Source organism: Dendrobates tinctorius, unplaced genomic scaffold, assembly GCF_039654945.1.
Source record: "Dendrobates tinctorius isolate UK_male_01 unplaced genomic scaffold, ASM3965494v1 ptg000064l, whole genome shotgun sequence".
Taxonomy (NCBI): domain Eukaryota; kingdom Metazoa; phylum Chordata; class Amphibia; order Anura; family Dendrobatidae; genus Dendrobates; species Dendrobates tinctorius.
Window position 1 is genome coordinate 61,903,233 of NW_027361732.1, and position 14,990 is coordinate 61,918,222.

The window sequence follows — 14,990 nt, forward strand, 5'->3', positions numbered from 1 at the left end:
GTTTGAGGCCCACTGAATATCACACTGCTATGTCACAGGCTCGATGGCACAGGTGTGAAAAAAGTGACTACTGGATAAGGGAGATTTTGAATTTCTGGGAGATGTTGAATTTCTGCAGACACTTGTGGGCACTGGACACTTGGATTGTGTGAGGCCCACTGAATATCACAGCGCTATGTCACAGGCTCGATGGCACAGGTGTGAAAAAAGTGACTACAGGATAAGGGAGATTTTAAATTTCTGCAGACACTTGTGGACACTGGACACTTGGATTGTGTGAGGCCCACTGAATATCACAGTGCTATGTCACAGGCTCGATGGCACAGGTGTGAAAAAAGTGACTACAGGATAAGGGAGATTTTGAATTTCTGGGAGATTTTGAATTTCTGCAGACACTTCTGGACACTGGACACTTGGATTGTGTGTGGCCCACTGAATATCACAGCGCTATGTCACAGGCTCGATGGCACAGGTGTGAAAAAAGTGACTACAGGATAAGGGAGATTTTGAATTTTCAGAGATTTTGAATTTCTGCAGACACTTGTGGACACTGGATACTTGGATTGTGTGAGTCCCACTGAATATCACAGCGCTATGTCACAGGCTCGATGGCACAGGTGTGAAAAAAGTGACTACAGGATAAGGGAGATTTTGAATTTCTGGGAGATTTTGAATTTCTGCAGACACTTGTGGACACTGGACACTTGGATTGTGTGAGGCCCACTGAATATCACAGCGCTATGTCACAGGCTCGATGGCACAGGTGTGAAAAAAGTGACTACAGGATAAGGGAGATTTTGAATTTCTGCAGACACTTGTGGACACTGGACACGTGGATTGTGTGAGGCCCACTGAATTTCACAGCGCTATGTCACAGGCTCGATGGCACAGGTGTGAAAAAAGTGACTACAGGATAAGGGAGATTTTGAATTTCTGGGAGATTTTGAATTTCTGCAGACACTTGTGGACACTGGACACTTGGATTGTGTGAGGCCCACTGAATATCACAGCGCTATGTCACAGGCTCGATGGCACAGGTGTGAAAAAAGTGACTATAGGATAAGGGAGATTTTGAATTTCTGCAGACACTTGTGGACACTGGACACTTGGATTGTGTGAGGCCCACTAAATGTCACAGTGCTATGTCACAGGCTCGATGGCACAGGTGTGAAAAAAGTGACTACAAGATAAGGGAGATTTTGAATTTCTGCAGACACTTGTGGACACTGGACACTTGGAGTGTGTGAGGCCCACTGAATATCACAGCGCTATGTCACAGGCTCGATGGCACAGGTGTGAAAAAAGTGACTACAGGATAAGGGAGATTTTGAATTTCTGCAGACACTTGTGGACAATGGACACTTGGATTGTGTGAGGCCCAGTGAATATCACAGTGCTATGTCACAGGCTCGATGGCACAGGTGTGAAAAAAGTGACTACAGGATAAGGGAGATTTTGAATTTCTGGGAGATTTTGAATTTCTGCAGACACTTGTGGACACTGGACACTTGGATTGTGTGAGGCCCACTGAATATCACAGCGCTATGTCACAGGCTCGATGGCACAGGTGTGAAAAAAGTGACTACAGGATAAGGGAGATTTTAAATTTCTGCAGACACTTGTGGACACTGGACACTTGGATTGTGTGAGGCCCACTGAATATCACAGCGCTATGTCACAGGCTCGATGGCACAGGTGTTAAAAAAGTGACTACAGGATAAGGGAGATTTTAAATTTCTGCAGACCCTTGTGGACACTGGACACTTGGATTGTGTGAGGCCCACTGAATATCACAGCGCTATGTCACAGGCTCGATGGCACAGGTGTGAAAAAAGTGACTACAGGATAAGGGAGATTAAGATTTTCTGCAGACACTTGTGGACACTGGACACTTGGATTGTGTGAGGCCCACTGGATATCACAGCGCTATGTCACAGGCTCGATGCAGCAGGTGTGAAAAAAGTGACTACAGGATAAGGGAGATTTTGAATTTCTGCAGACACTTGTGGACACTGGACACTTGGATTGTTTGAGGCCCACTGAATATCACACTGCTATGTCACAGGCTCGATGGCACAGGTGTGAAAAAAGTGACTACAGGATAAGGGAGATTTTGAATTTCTGGGAGATGTTGAATTTCTGCAGACACTTGTGGGCACTGGACACTTGGATTGTGTGAGGCCCACTGAATATCACAGCGCTATGTCACAGGCTCGATGGCACAGGTGTGAAAAAAGTGACTACAGGATAAGGGAGATTTTAAATTTCTGCAGACACTTGTGGACACTGGACACTTGGATTGTGTGAGGCCCACTGAATATCACAGTGCTATGTCACAGGCTCGATGGCACAGGTGTGAAAAAAGTGACTACAGGATAAGGGAGATTTTGAATTTCTGGGAGATTTTGAATTTCTGCAGACACTTCTGGACACTGGACACTTGGATTGTGTGTGGCCCACTGAATATCACAGCGCTATGTCACAGGCTCGATGGCACAGGTGTGAAAAAAGTGACTACAGGATAAGGGAGATTTTGAATTTCTGGGAGATTTTGAATTTCTTCAGACACTTGTGGACACTGGACACTTGGATTGTGTGAGGCCCACTGAATATCACAGCGCTATGTCACAGGCTCGATGTCACAGGTGTGAAAAAAGTGACTACAGGATAAGGGAGATTTTGAATTTCTGCAGACACTTGTGGACACTGGACACTTGGATTGTGTGAGGCCCACTGAATATCACAGCGCTATGTCACAGGCTCGATGGCACAGGTGTGAAAAAAGTGACTACAGGATAAGGGAGATTTTGAATTTCTGCAGACACTTGTGGACACTGGACACTTGGAGTGTGTGAGGCCCACTGAATATCACAGCGCTATGTCACAGGCTCGATGCAGCAGGTGTGAAAAAAGTTACTACAGGAAGAGGGAGATTTTGAATTTCTGCAGACACTTGTGGACACTGGACACTTGGATTGTGTGAGGCCCACTGAATATCACAGCGCTATGTCACAGGCTCGATGGCACAGGTGTGAAAAAAGTGACTACATGATAAGGGAGATTTTGTATTTCTGGGAGATTTTGAATTTCTGCAGACACTTGTGGACACTGGACACTTGGATTGTGTGAGGCCCACTGAATATCACAGCGCTATGTCACAGGCTCGATGGCACAGGTGTGAAAAAAGTGACTACAGGATAAGGGAGATTTTGAATTTCTGCAGACACTTGTGGACACTGGACACTTGGAGTGTGTGAGGCCCAATGAATATCATAGCGCTATGTCACAGGCTCGATGGCACAGGTGTGAAAAAAGTGACTACAGGATAAGGGAGATTTTGAATTTCTGCAGACACTTGTGGACACTGGACACTTGGATTGTGTGAGGCCCACTGAATATCACAGTGCTATGTCACAGGCTCGATGGCACAGGTGTGAAAAAAGTGACTACAGGATAAGGGAGATTTTGAATTTCTGGGAGATTTTGAATTTCTGCAGACACTTGTGGACACTGGACACTTGGATTGTGTGAGGCCCACTGAATATCACAGCGCTATGTCACAGGCTCGATGGCACAGGTGTGAAAAAAGTGACTACAGGATAAGGGAGATTTTAAATTTCTGCAGACACTTGTGGACACTTGGATTGTGTGAGGCCCACTGAATATCACAGCGCTATGTCACAGGCTCGATGCCACAGGTGTGAAAAAAGTGACTACAGGATAAGGGAGATTTAGATTTTCTGCAGACACTTGTGGACACTGGACACTTGGATTGTGTGAGGCCCACTGAATATCACAGCTCTATGTCACAGGCTCGATGCAGCAGGTGTGAAAAAAGTGACTACAGGATAAGGGAGATTTTGAATTTCTGCAGACACTTGTGGACACTGGACACTTGGATTGTGTGAGGCCCACTGAATATCACAGTGCTATGTCACTGGCTCGATGACACAGGTGTGAAAAAGTGACTACAGGATAAGGGAGATTTTGAATTTCTGCAGACACTTGTGGACACTGGACACTTGGATTGTGTGAGGCCCACTGAATATCACAGCGCTATGTCACAGGCTCGATGACACAGGTGTGAAAAAAGTGACTACAGGATAAGGGAGATTTTGAATTTCTGCAGACACTTGTGGACACTGGACACATGGATTGTGTGAGGCCCACTGAATATCACAGTGCTATGTCACAGGTTCGATGGCACAGGTGTGAAAAAAGTGACTACAGAATAAGGGAGATTTTGAAATTCCGGGAGATTTTGAATTTCTGCAGACACTTGTGGACACTGGACACTTGGATTGTGTGAGGCCCACTGAATATCACAGCGCTATGTCACAGGCTCGATGGCACAGGTGTGAAAAAAGTGACTACAGGATAAGGGAGATTTTGAATTTCTGCAGACACTTGTGGACACTGGACACATGGATTGTGTGAGGCCCACTGAATATCACAGTGCTATGTCACAGGTTCGATGGCACAGGTGTGAAAAAAGTGACTACAGAATAAGGGAGATTTTGAAATTCTGGGAGATTTTGAATTTCTGCAGACACTTGTGGACACTGGACACTTGGATTGTGTGAGGCCCACTGAATATCACAGCGCTATGTCACAGGCTCGATGGCACAGGTGTGAAAAAAGTGACTACAGGATAAGGGAGACTTTGAATTTCTGCAGACACTTGTGGACACTGGACATTTGGATTGTGTGAGGCCCACAGAATATCACAGCGCTATGTCACAGGCTCGATGGCACAGGTGTGAAAAAAGTGACTACAGGATAAGGGAGATTTTGAATTTCTGGGAGATTTTGAATTTCTGCAGACACTTGTGGACACTGGACACTTGGATTGTGTGAGGCCCACTGAATATCACAGCGCTATGTCACAGGCTCGATGGCACAGGTGTGAAAAAAGTGACTACAGGATAAGGGAGATTTTGAATTTCTGCAGACTCTTGTGGACACTGGACACTTGGATTGTGTGAGGCCCACTGAATATCACAGTGCTATGTCACAGGCTCGATGGCACAGGTGTGAAAAAAGTGACTACAGGATAAGGGAGATTTTGAATTTCTGCAGACACTTGTGGACACTGGACACTTGGATTGTGTGAGGCCCACTGAATATCACAGTGCTATGTAACAGGCTCGATGGCACAGGTGTGAAAAAAGTGACTACAGGATAAGGGAGATTTTGAATTTCTGCATACTCTTGTGGACACTGGACACTTGGATTGTGTGAGGCCCACTGAATATCACAGTGCTATGTCACAGGCTCGATGCAGCAGGTGTGAAAAAAGTGACAACAGGATAAGGGAGATTTTGAATTTCTGCAGACACTTGTGGACACTGGACACTTGGATTGTGTGAGGCCCACTGAATATCACAGTGCTATGTAACAGGCTCGATGGCACAGGTGTGAAAAAAGTGACTACAGGATAAGGGAGATTTTGAATTTTCGGAGATTTTGAATTTCTGCAGACACTTGTGGACACTGGACTCTAGGATTGTGTGAGGCCCACTGAATATCACAGCGCTATGTCACAGGCTCGATGGCACAGGTGTGAAAAAAGTGACTACAGGATAAGGGAGATTTTGAATTTCTGGGAGATTTTGAATTTCTGCAGACACTTGTGGACACTGGACACTTGGATTGTGTGAGGCCCACTGAATATCACAGCGCTATGTCACAGGCTCGATGGCACATGTGTGATAAAAGTGACTACAGGATAAGGGAGATTTTGAATTTCTGGGAGATTTTGAATTTCTGCAGACACTTGTGGACACTGGACACGTGGATTGTGTGAGGCCCACTGAATATCACAGCGCTATGTCACAGGCTCGATGGCACAGGTGTGAAAAAAGTGACTACAGGATAAGGGAGATTTTGAATTTCTGCAGACACTTGTGGACACTGGACACTTGGATTGTGTGAGGCCCACTGAATATCACAGCGCTATGTCACAGGCTCGATGGCACAGGTGTGAAAAAAGTGACTACAGGATAAGGGAGATTTTGAATTTCTGCAGACACTTGTGGACACTGGACACTTGGAGTGTGTGAGGCCCACTGAATATCACAGCGCTATGTCACAGGCTCGATGCAGCAGGTGTGAAAAAAGTGACTACAGGATAAGGGAGATTTTGAATTTCTGCAGACACTTGTGGACACTGGACACTTGGATTGTTTGAGGCCCACTGAATATCACACTGCTATGTCACAGGCTCGATGGCACAGGTGTGAAAAAAGTGACTACTGGATAAGGGAGATTTTGAATTTCTGGGAGATGTTGAATTTCTGCAGACACTTGTGGGCACTGGACACTTGGATTGTGTGAGGCCCACTGAATATCACAGCGCTATGTCACAGGCTCGATGGCACAGGTGTGAAAAAAGTGACTACAGGATAAGGGAGATTTTAAATTTCTGCAGACACTTGTGGACACTGGACACTTGGATTGTGTGAGGCCCACTGAATATCACAGTGCTATGTCACAGGCTCGATGGCACAGGTGTGAAAAAAGTGACTACAGGATAAGGGAGATTTTGAATTTCTGGGAGATTTTGAATTTCTGCAGACACTTCTGGACACTGGACACTTGGATTGTGTGTGGCCCACTGAATATCACAGCGCTATGTCACAGGCTCGATGGCACAGGTGTGAAAAAAGTGACTACAGGATAAGAGAGATTTTGAATTTCTGGGAGATTTTGAATTTCTTCAGACACTTGTGGACACTGGACACTTGGATTGTGTGAGGCCCACTGAATATCACAGCGCTATGTCACAGGCTCGATGTCACAGGTGTGAAAAAAGTGACTACAGGATAAGGGAGATTTTGAATTTCTGCAGACACTTGTGGACACTGGACACTTGGATTGTGTGAGGCCCACTGAATATCACAGCGCTATGTCACAGGCTCGATGGCACAGGTGTGAAAAAAGTGACTACAGGATAAGGGAGATTTTGAATTTCTGCAGACACTTGTGGACACTGGACACTTGGAGTGTGTGAGGCCCACTGAATATCACAGCGCTATGTCACAGGCTCGATGCAGCAGGTGTGAAAAAAGTTACTACAGGAAGAGGGAGATTTTGAATTTCTGCAGACACTTGTGGACACTGGACACTTGGATTGTGTGAGGCCCACTGAATATCACAGCGCTATGTCACAGGCTCGATGGCACAGGTGTGAAAAAAGTGACTACATGATAAGGGAGATTTTGTATTTCTGGGAGATTTTGAATTTCTGCAGACACTTGTGGACACTGGACACTTGGATTGTGTGAGGCCCACTGAATATCACAGCGCTATGTCACAGGCTCGATGGCACAGGTGTGAAAAAAGTGACTACAGGATAAGGGAGATTTTGAATTTCTGCAGACACTTGTGGACACTGGACACTTGGATTGTGTGAGGCCCACTGAATATCACAGTGCTATGTCACAGGCTCGATGGCACAGGTGTGAAAAAAGTGACTACAGGATAAGGGAGATTTTGAATTTCTGGGAGATTTTGAATTTCTGCAGACACTTGTGGACACTGGACACTTGGATTGTGTGAGGCCCACTGAATATCACAGCGCTATGTCACAGGCTCGATGGCACAGGTGTGAAAAAAGTGACTACAGGATAAGGGAGATTTTAAATTTCTGCAGACACTTGTGGACACTTGGATTGTGTGAGGCCCACTGAATATCACAGCGCTATGTCACAGGCTCGATGCCACAGGTGTGAAAAAAGTGACTACAGGATAAGGGAGATTTAGATTTTCTGCAGACACTTGTGGACACTGGACACTTGGATTGTGTGAGGCCCACTGAATATCACAGCGCTATGTCACAGGCTCGATGCAGCAGGTGTGAAAAAAGTGACTGCAGGATAAGGGAGATTTTGAATTTCTGCAGACACTTGTGGACACTGGACACTTGGATTGTGTGAGGCCCACTGCATATCACAGTGCTATGTCACATTCTCGATGGCACAGGTTTGAAAAAGTGACTACAGGATAAGGGAGATTTTGAATTTCTGCAGACACTTGTGGACACTGGACACTTGGATTGTGTGAGGCCCACTGAATATCACAGCGCTATGTCACAGGCTCGATGGCACAGGTGTGAAAAAAGTGACTACAGGATAAGGGAGATTTTGAATTTCTGCAGACACTTGTGGACACTGGACACATGGATTGTGTGAGGCCCACTGAATATCACAGTGCTATGTCACAGGTTCGATGGCACAGGTGTGAAAAAAGTGACTACAGAATAAGGGAGATTTTGAAATTCCGGGAGATTTTGAATTTCTGCAGACACTTGTGGACACTGGACACTTGGATTGTGTGAGGCCCACTGAATATCACAGCGCTATGTCACAGGCTCGATGGCACAGGTGTGAAAAAAGTGACTACAGGATAAGGGAGATTTTGAATTTCTGCAGACACTTGTGGACACTGGACACATGGATTGTGTGAGGCCCACTGAATATCACAGTGCTATGTCACAGGCTCGATGGCACAGGTGTGAAAAAAGTGACTACAGAATAAGGGAGATTTTGAAATTCTGGGAGATTTTGAATTTCTGCAGACACTTGTGGACACTGGACACTTGGATTGTGTGAGGCCCACTGAATATCACAGCGCTATGTCACAGGCTCGATGGCACAGGTGTGAAAAAAGTGACTACAGGATAAGGGAGACTTTGAATTTCTGCAGACACTTGTGGACACTGGACATTTGGATTGTGTGAGGCCCACAGAATATCACAGCGCTATGTCACAGGCTCGATGGCACAGGTGTGAAAAAAGTGACTACAGGATAAGGGAGATTTTGAATTTCTGGGAGATTTTGAATTTCTGCAGACACTTGTGGACACTGGACACTTGGATTGTGTGAGACCCACTGAATATCACAGCGCTATGTCACAGGCTCGATGGCACAGGTGTGAAAAAAGTGACTACAGGATAAGGGAGATTTTGAATTTCTGCAGACACTTGTGGACACTGGACACTTGGATTGTGTGAGGCCCACTGAATATCACAGTGCTATGTCACAGGCTCGATGGCACAGGTGTGAAAAAAGTGACTACAGGATAAGGGAGATTTTGAATTTCTGCAGACACTTGTGGACACTGGACACTTGGATTGTGTGAGGCCCACTGAATATCACAGCGCTATGTCACAGGCTCGATGGCACAGGTGTGAAAAAAGTGACTACAGGATAAGGGAGATTTTGAATTTCTGCAGACACTTGTGGACACTGGACACTTGGATTGTGTGAGGCCCACTGAATATCACAGCGCTATGTCACAGGCTCGATGGCACAGGTGTGAAAAAAGTGACTACAGGATAAGGGAGATTTTGAATTTCTGCAGACACTTGTGGACACTGGACACTTGGAGTGTGTGAGGCCCACTGAATATCACAGCGCTATGTCACAGGCTCGATGCAGCAGATGTGAAAAAAGTGACAACAGGATAAGGGAGATTTTGAATTTCTGCAGACACTTGTGGACACTGGACACTTGGATTGTGTGAGGCCCACTGAATATCACAGTGCTATGTAACAGGCTCGATGGCACAGGTGTGAAAAAAGTGACTACAGGATAAGGGAGATTTTGAATTTTCGGAGATTTTGAATTTCTGCAGACACTTGTGGACACTGGACACTAGGATTGTGTGAGGCCCACTGAATATCACAGCGCTATGTCACAGGCTCGATGGCACAGGTGTGAAAAAAGTGACTACGGGATAAGGGAGACTTTGAATTTCTGGGAGATTTTGAATTTCTGCAGACACTTGTGGACACTGGACATTTGGATTGTGTGAGGCCCACTGATTATCACAGCGCTATGTCACAGGCTCGATGGCACATGTGTGAAAAAAGTGACTACAGGATAAGGGAGATTTTGAATTTCTGGGAGATTTTGAATTTCTGCAGACACTTGTGGACACTGGACACTTGGATTGTGTGAGGCCCACTGAATATCACAGCGCTATGTCACAGGCTCGATGGCACAGGTGTGAAAAAAGTGACTACAGGATAAGGGAGATTTTAAATTTCTGCAGACACTTGTGGACACTTGGATTGTGTGAGGCCCACTGAATATCACAGCGCTATGTCACAGGCTCGATGGCACAGGTGTGAAAAAAGTGACTACAGGATAAGGGAGATTTAGATTTTCTGCAGACACTTGTGGACACTGGACACTTGGATTGTGTGAGGCCCACTGAATATCACAGCGGTATGTCACAGGCTCGATGCAGCAGGTGTGAAAAAAGTGACTACAGGATAAGGGAGATTTTGAATTTCTGCAGACACTTGTGGACACTGGACACTTGGATTGTGTGAGGCCCACTGAATATCACAGTGCTATGTCACAGGCTCGATGGCACAGGTGTGAAAAATTGCCTACAGGATAAGGGAGATTTTGAATTTCTGCAGACACTTGTGGACACTGGACACTTGGATTGTGTGAGGCCCACTGAATATCACAGCGCTATGTCACAGGCTCGATGGCACAGGTGTGAAAAAAGTGACTACAGGATAAGGGAGATTTTGAATTTCTGCAGACACTTGTGGACACTGGACACATGGATTGTGTGAGGCCCACTGAATATCACAGTGCTATGTCACAGGTTCGATGGCACAGGTGTGAAAAAAGTGACTACAGAATAAGGGAGATTTTGAAATTCCGGGAGATTTTGAATTTCTGCAGACACTTGTGGACACTGGACACTTGGATTGTGTGAGGCCCACTGAATATCACAGCGCTATGTCACAGGATCGATGGCACAGGTGTGAAAAAAGTGACTACAGGATAAGGGAGACTTTGAATTTCTGCAGACACTTGTGGACACTGGACATTTGGATTGTGTGAGGCCCACAGAATATCACAGCGCTATGTCACAGGCTCGATGGCACAGGTGTGAAAAAAGTGACTACAGGATAAGGGAGATTTTGAATTTCTGGGAGATTTTGAATTTCTGCAGACACTTGTGGACACTGGACACTTGGATTGTGTGAGGCCCACTGAATATCACAGCGCTATGTCACAGGCTCGATGGCACAGGTGTGAAAAAAGTGACTACAGGATAAGGGAGATTTTGAATTTCTGCAGACACTTGTGGACACTGGACACTTGGATTGTGTGAGGCCCACTGAATATCACAGTGCTATGTCACAGGCTCGATGGCACAGGTGTGAAAAAAATGACTACAGGATAAGGGAGATTTTGAATTTCTGCAGACACTTGTGGACACTGGACACTTGGAGTGTGTGAGGCCCACTGAATATCACAGCGCTATGTCACAGGCTCGATGCAGCAGGTGTGAAAAAAGTGACAACAGGATAAGGGAGATTTTGAATTTCTGCAGACACTTGTGGACACTGGACACATGGATTGTGTGAGGCCCACTGAATATCACAGTGCTATGTAACAGGCTCGATGGCACAGGTGTGAAAAAAGTGACTACAGGATAAGGGAGATTTTGAATTTTCGGAGATTTTGAATTTCTTCAGACACTTGTGGACACTGGACACTAGGATTGTGTGAGGCCCACTGAATATCACAGCGCTGTGTCACAGGCTCGATGGCACAGGTGTGAAAAAAGTGACTACGGGATAAGGGAGATTTTGAATTTCTGGGAGTTTTTGAATTTCTGCAGACACTTGTGGACACTGGACACTTGAATTGTGTGAGGCCCACTGAATATCACAGCGCTATGTCACAGGCTCGATGGCACATGTGTGAAAAAAGTGACTACAGGATAAGGGAGATTTTGAATTTCTGGGAGATTTTGAATTTCTGCAGACACTTGTGGACACTGGACACGTGGATTGTGTGAGGCCCACCGAATATCACAGTGCTATGTCACAGGCTCGATGGCACAGGTGTGAAAAAAGTGACTACAGGATAAGGGAGATTTTGAATTTCTGCAGACACTTGTGGACACTGGACACTTGGATTGTGTGAGGCCCACTGAATATCACAGCGCTATGTCACAGGCTCGATGGCACAGGTGTGAAAAAAGTGACTACAGGATAAGGGAGATTTTGAATTTCTGCAGACACTTGTGGACACTGGATACTTGGAGTGTGTGAGGCCCACTGAATATCACAGCGCTATGTCACAGGCTCGATGCAGCAGGTGTGAAAAAAGTGACTACAGGATAAGGGAGATTTTGAATTTCTGCAGACACTTGTGGACACTGGACACTTGGATTGTGTGAGGCCCACTGAATATCACAGTGCTATGTCACAGGCTCGATGGCACAGGTGTGAAAAAAGTGACTACAGGATAAGGGAGATTTTGAATTTCTGGGAGATGTTGAATTTCTGCAGACACTTGTGGGCACTGGACACTTGGATTGTGTGAGGCCCACTGAATATCACAGCGCTATGTCACAGGCTCGATGGCACAGGTGTGAAAAAAGTGACTACAGGATAAGGGAGATTTTAAATTTCTGCAGACACTTGTGGACACTGGACACTTGGATTGTGTGAGGCCCACTGAATATCACAGCGCTATGTCACAGGCTCGATGGCACAGGTGTGAAAAAAGTGACTACAGGATAAGGGAGATTTAGATTTCCTGCAGACACTTGTGGACACTGGACATTTGGATTGTGTGAGGCCCACTGAATATCACAGCGCTATGTCACAGGCTCGATGCAGCAGGTGTGAAAAAAGTGACTACAGGATAAGGGAGATTTTGAATTTCTGCAGACACTTGTGGACACTGGACACTTGGATTGTGTGAGGCCCACTGAATATCACAGTGCTATGTCACAGGCTCGATGGCACAGGTGTGAAAAAAGTGACTACAGGATAAGGGAGATTTTGAATTTCTGCAGACACTTGTGGACACTGGACACTTGGATTGTGTGAGGCCCACTGAATATCACAGCGCTATGTCACAGGCTCGATGGCACAGTTGTGAAAAAAGTGACTACAGGATAAGGGAGATTTTGAATTTCTGCAGACACTTGTGGACACTGGACACTTGGATTGTGTGAGGCCCACTGAATATCACAGTGCTATGTCACAGGCTCGATGGCACAGGTGTGAAAAAAGTGACTACAGGATAAGGGAGATTTTGAATTTCTGGGAGATTTTGAATTTCTGCAGACACTTGTGGACACTGGACACTGGGATTGTGTCAGGCACACTGAATATCACAGCGCTATGTCACAGGCTCGATGGCACAGGTGTGAAAAAAGTGACTACAGGATAAGGGAGATTTTGAATTTCTGCAGACACTTGTGGACACTGGACACTTGGATTGTGTGAGGCCCACTGAATATCACAGCGCTATGTCACAGGCTCGATGGCACAGGTGTGAAAAAGTGACTACAGGTTAAGGGAGATTTTGAATTTCTGGGAGATTTTGAATTTCTGCAGACACTTGTGGACACTGGACACTTGGATTGTGTGAGGCCCACTGAATATCACAGCTCTATGTAACAGGCTCGGTGCAGCAGGTGTGAAAAAAGTGACAACAGGATAAGGGAGGTTTTGAATTTCTGCAGACACTTTTGGACACTGGACACTTGGATTGTGTGAGGCCCACTGAATATCACAGTGCTATGTCACAGGCTCGATGGCATAGGTGTGAAAAAAGTGACTACAGGATAAGGGAGATTTTGAATTTTCAGAGATTTTGAATTTCTGCAGACACTTGTGGACACTGGACACTTGGATTGTGTGAGGCCCACTGAATATCACAGCGCTATGTCACAGGCTCGATGGCACAGGTGTGAAAAAAGTGACTACAGGATAAGGGAGATTTTGAATTTCTGGGAGATTTTGAATTTCTGCTGACACTTGTGGACACTGGACACTTGGATTGCGTGAGGCCCACTGAATATCACAGCGCTATGTCACAGGCTCGATGGCACACGTGTGAAAAAAGTGACTACAGGATAAGGAAGATTTTGAATTTCTGCAGACACTTGTGGACACTGGACATTTGGATTGTGTGAGGCCCACTGAATATCACCGCGCTATGTCACAGGCTCGATGGCGCAGGTGTGAAAAAAGTGACTACAGGATAAGGGAGATTTTGAATTTCTTGGAGATTTTGAATTTCTGCAGACACTTGTGGACACTGGACACTTGGATTGTGTGAGGCCCACTGAATATCACAGCGCTATGTCACAGGCTCGATGGCACATGTGTCAAAAAAGTGACTACAGGATAAGGGAGATTTTGAATTTCTGCAGACACTTGTGGACACTGGACACTTGGATTGTGTGAGGCCCACTGAATATCACAGCGCTATGTCACTGGCTTGATGGCACAGGTGTGAAAAAAGTGACTACAGGATAAGGGAGATTTTGAATTTCTGCAGACACTTGTGGACACTGGACACTTGGAGTGTGTGAGGCCCACTGAATATCACAGCGCTATGTCACAGGCTCGATGGCACAGGTGTGAAAAAAGTGACTACAGGATAAGGGAGATTTTGAATTTCTGCAGACACTTGTGGACACTGGACACTTGGATTGTGTGAGGCCCACTGAATATCACAGTGCTATGTCACAGGCTCGATGGCACAGGTGTGAAAAAAGTGACTACAGGATAAGGGAGATTTTGAATTTCTGGGAGATTTTGAATTTCTGCAGACACTTGTGTACACTGGACACTTGGATTGTGTGAGGCCCACTGAATATCACAGCGCTATGTCACAGGCTCGATGGCACAGGTGTGAAAAAAGTGACTACAGGATAAGGGAGATTTTAAATTTCTGTAGACACTTGTGGACACTGGACACTTGGATTGTGTGAGGCCCACTGAATATCACAGCGCTATGTCACAGGCTCGATGGCACAGGTGTGAAAAAGGTGACTACAGGATAAGGGAGATTTTGAATTTCTGCAGACACTTGTGGACACTGGACACTTGGATTGTGTGAGGCCCACTGAATATCACAGCGCTATGTCACAGGCTCGATGGCACAGGTGTGATAAAAGTGACTACAGGATAAGGGAGATTTTAAAT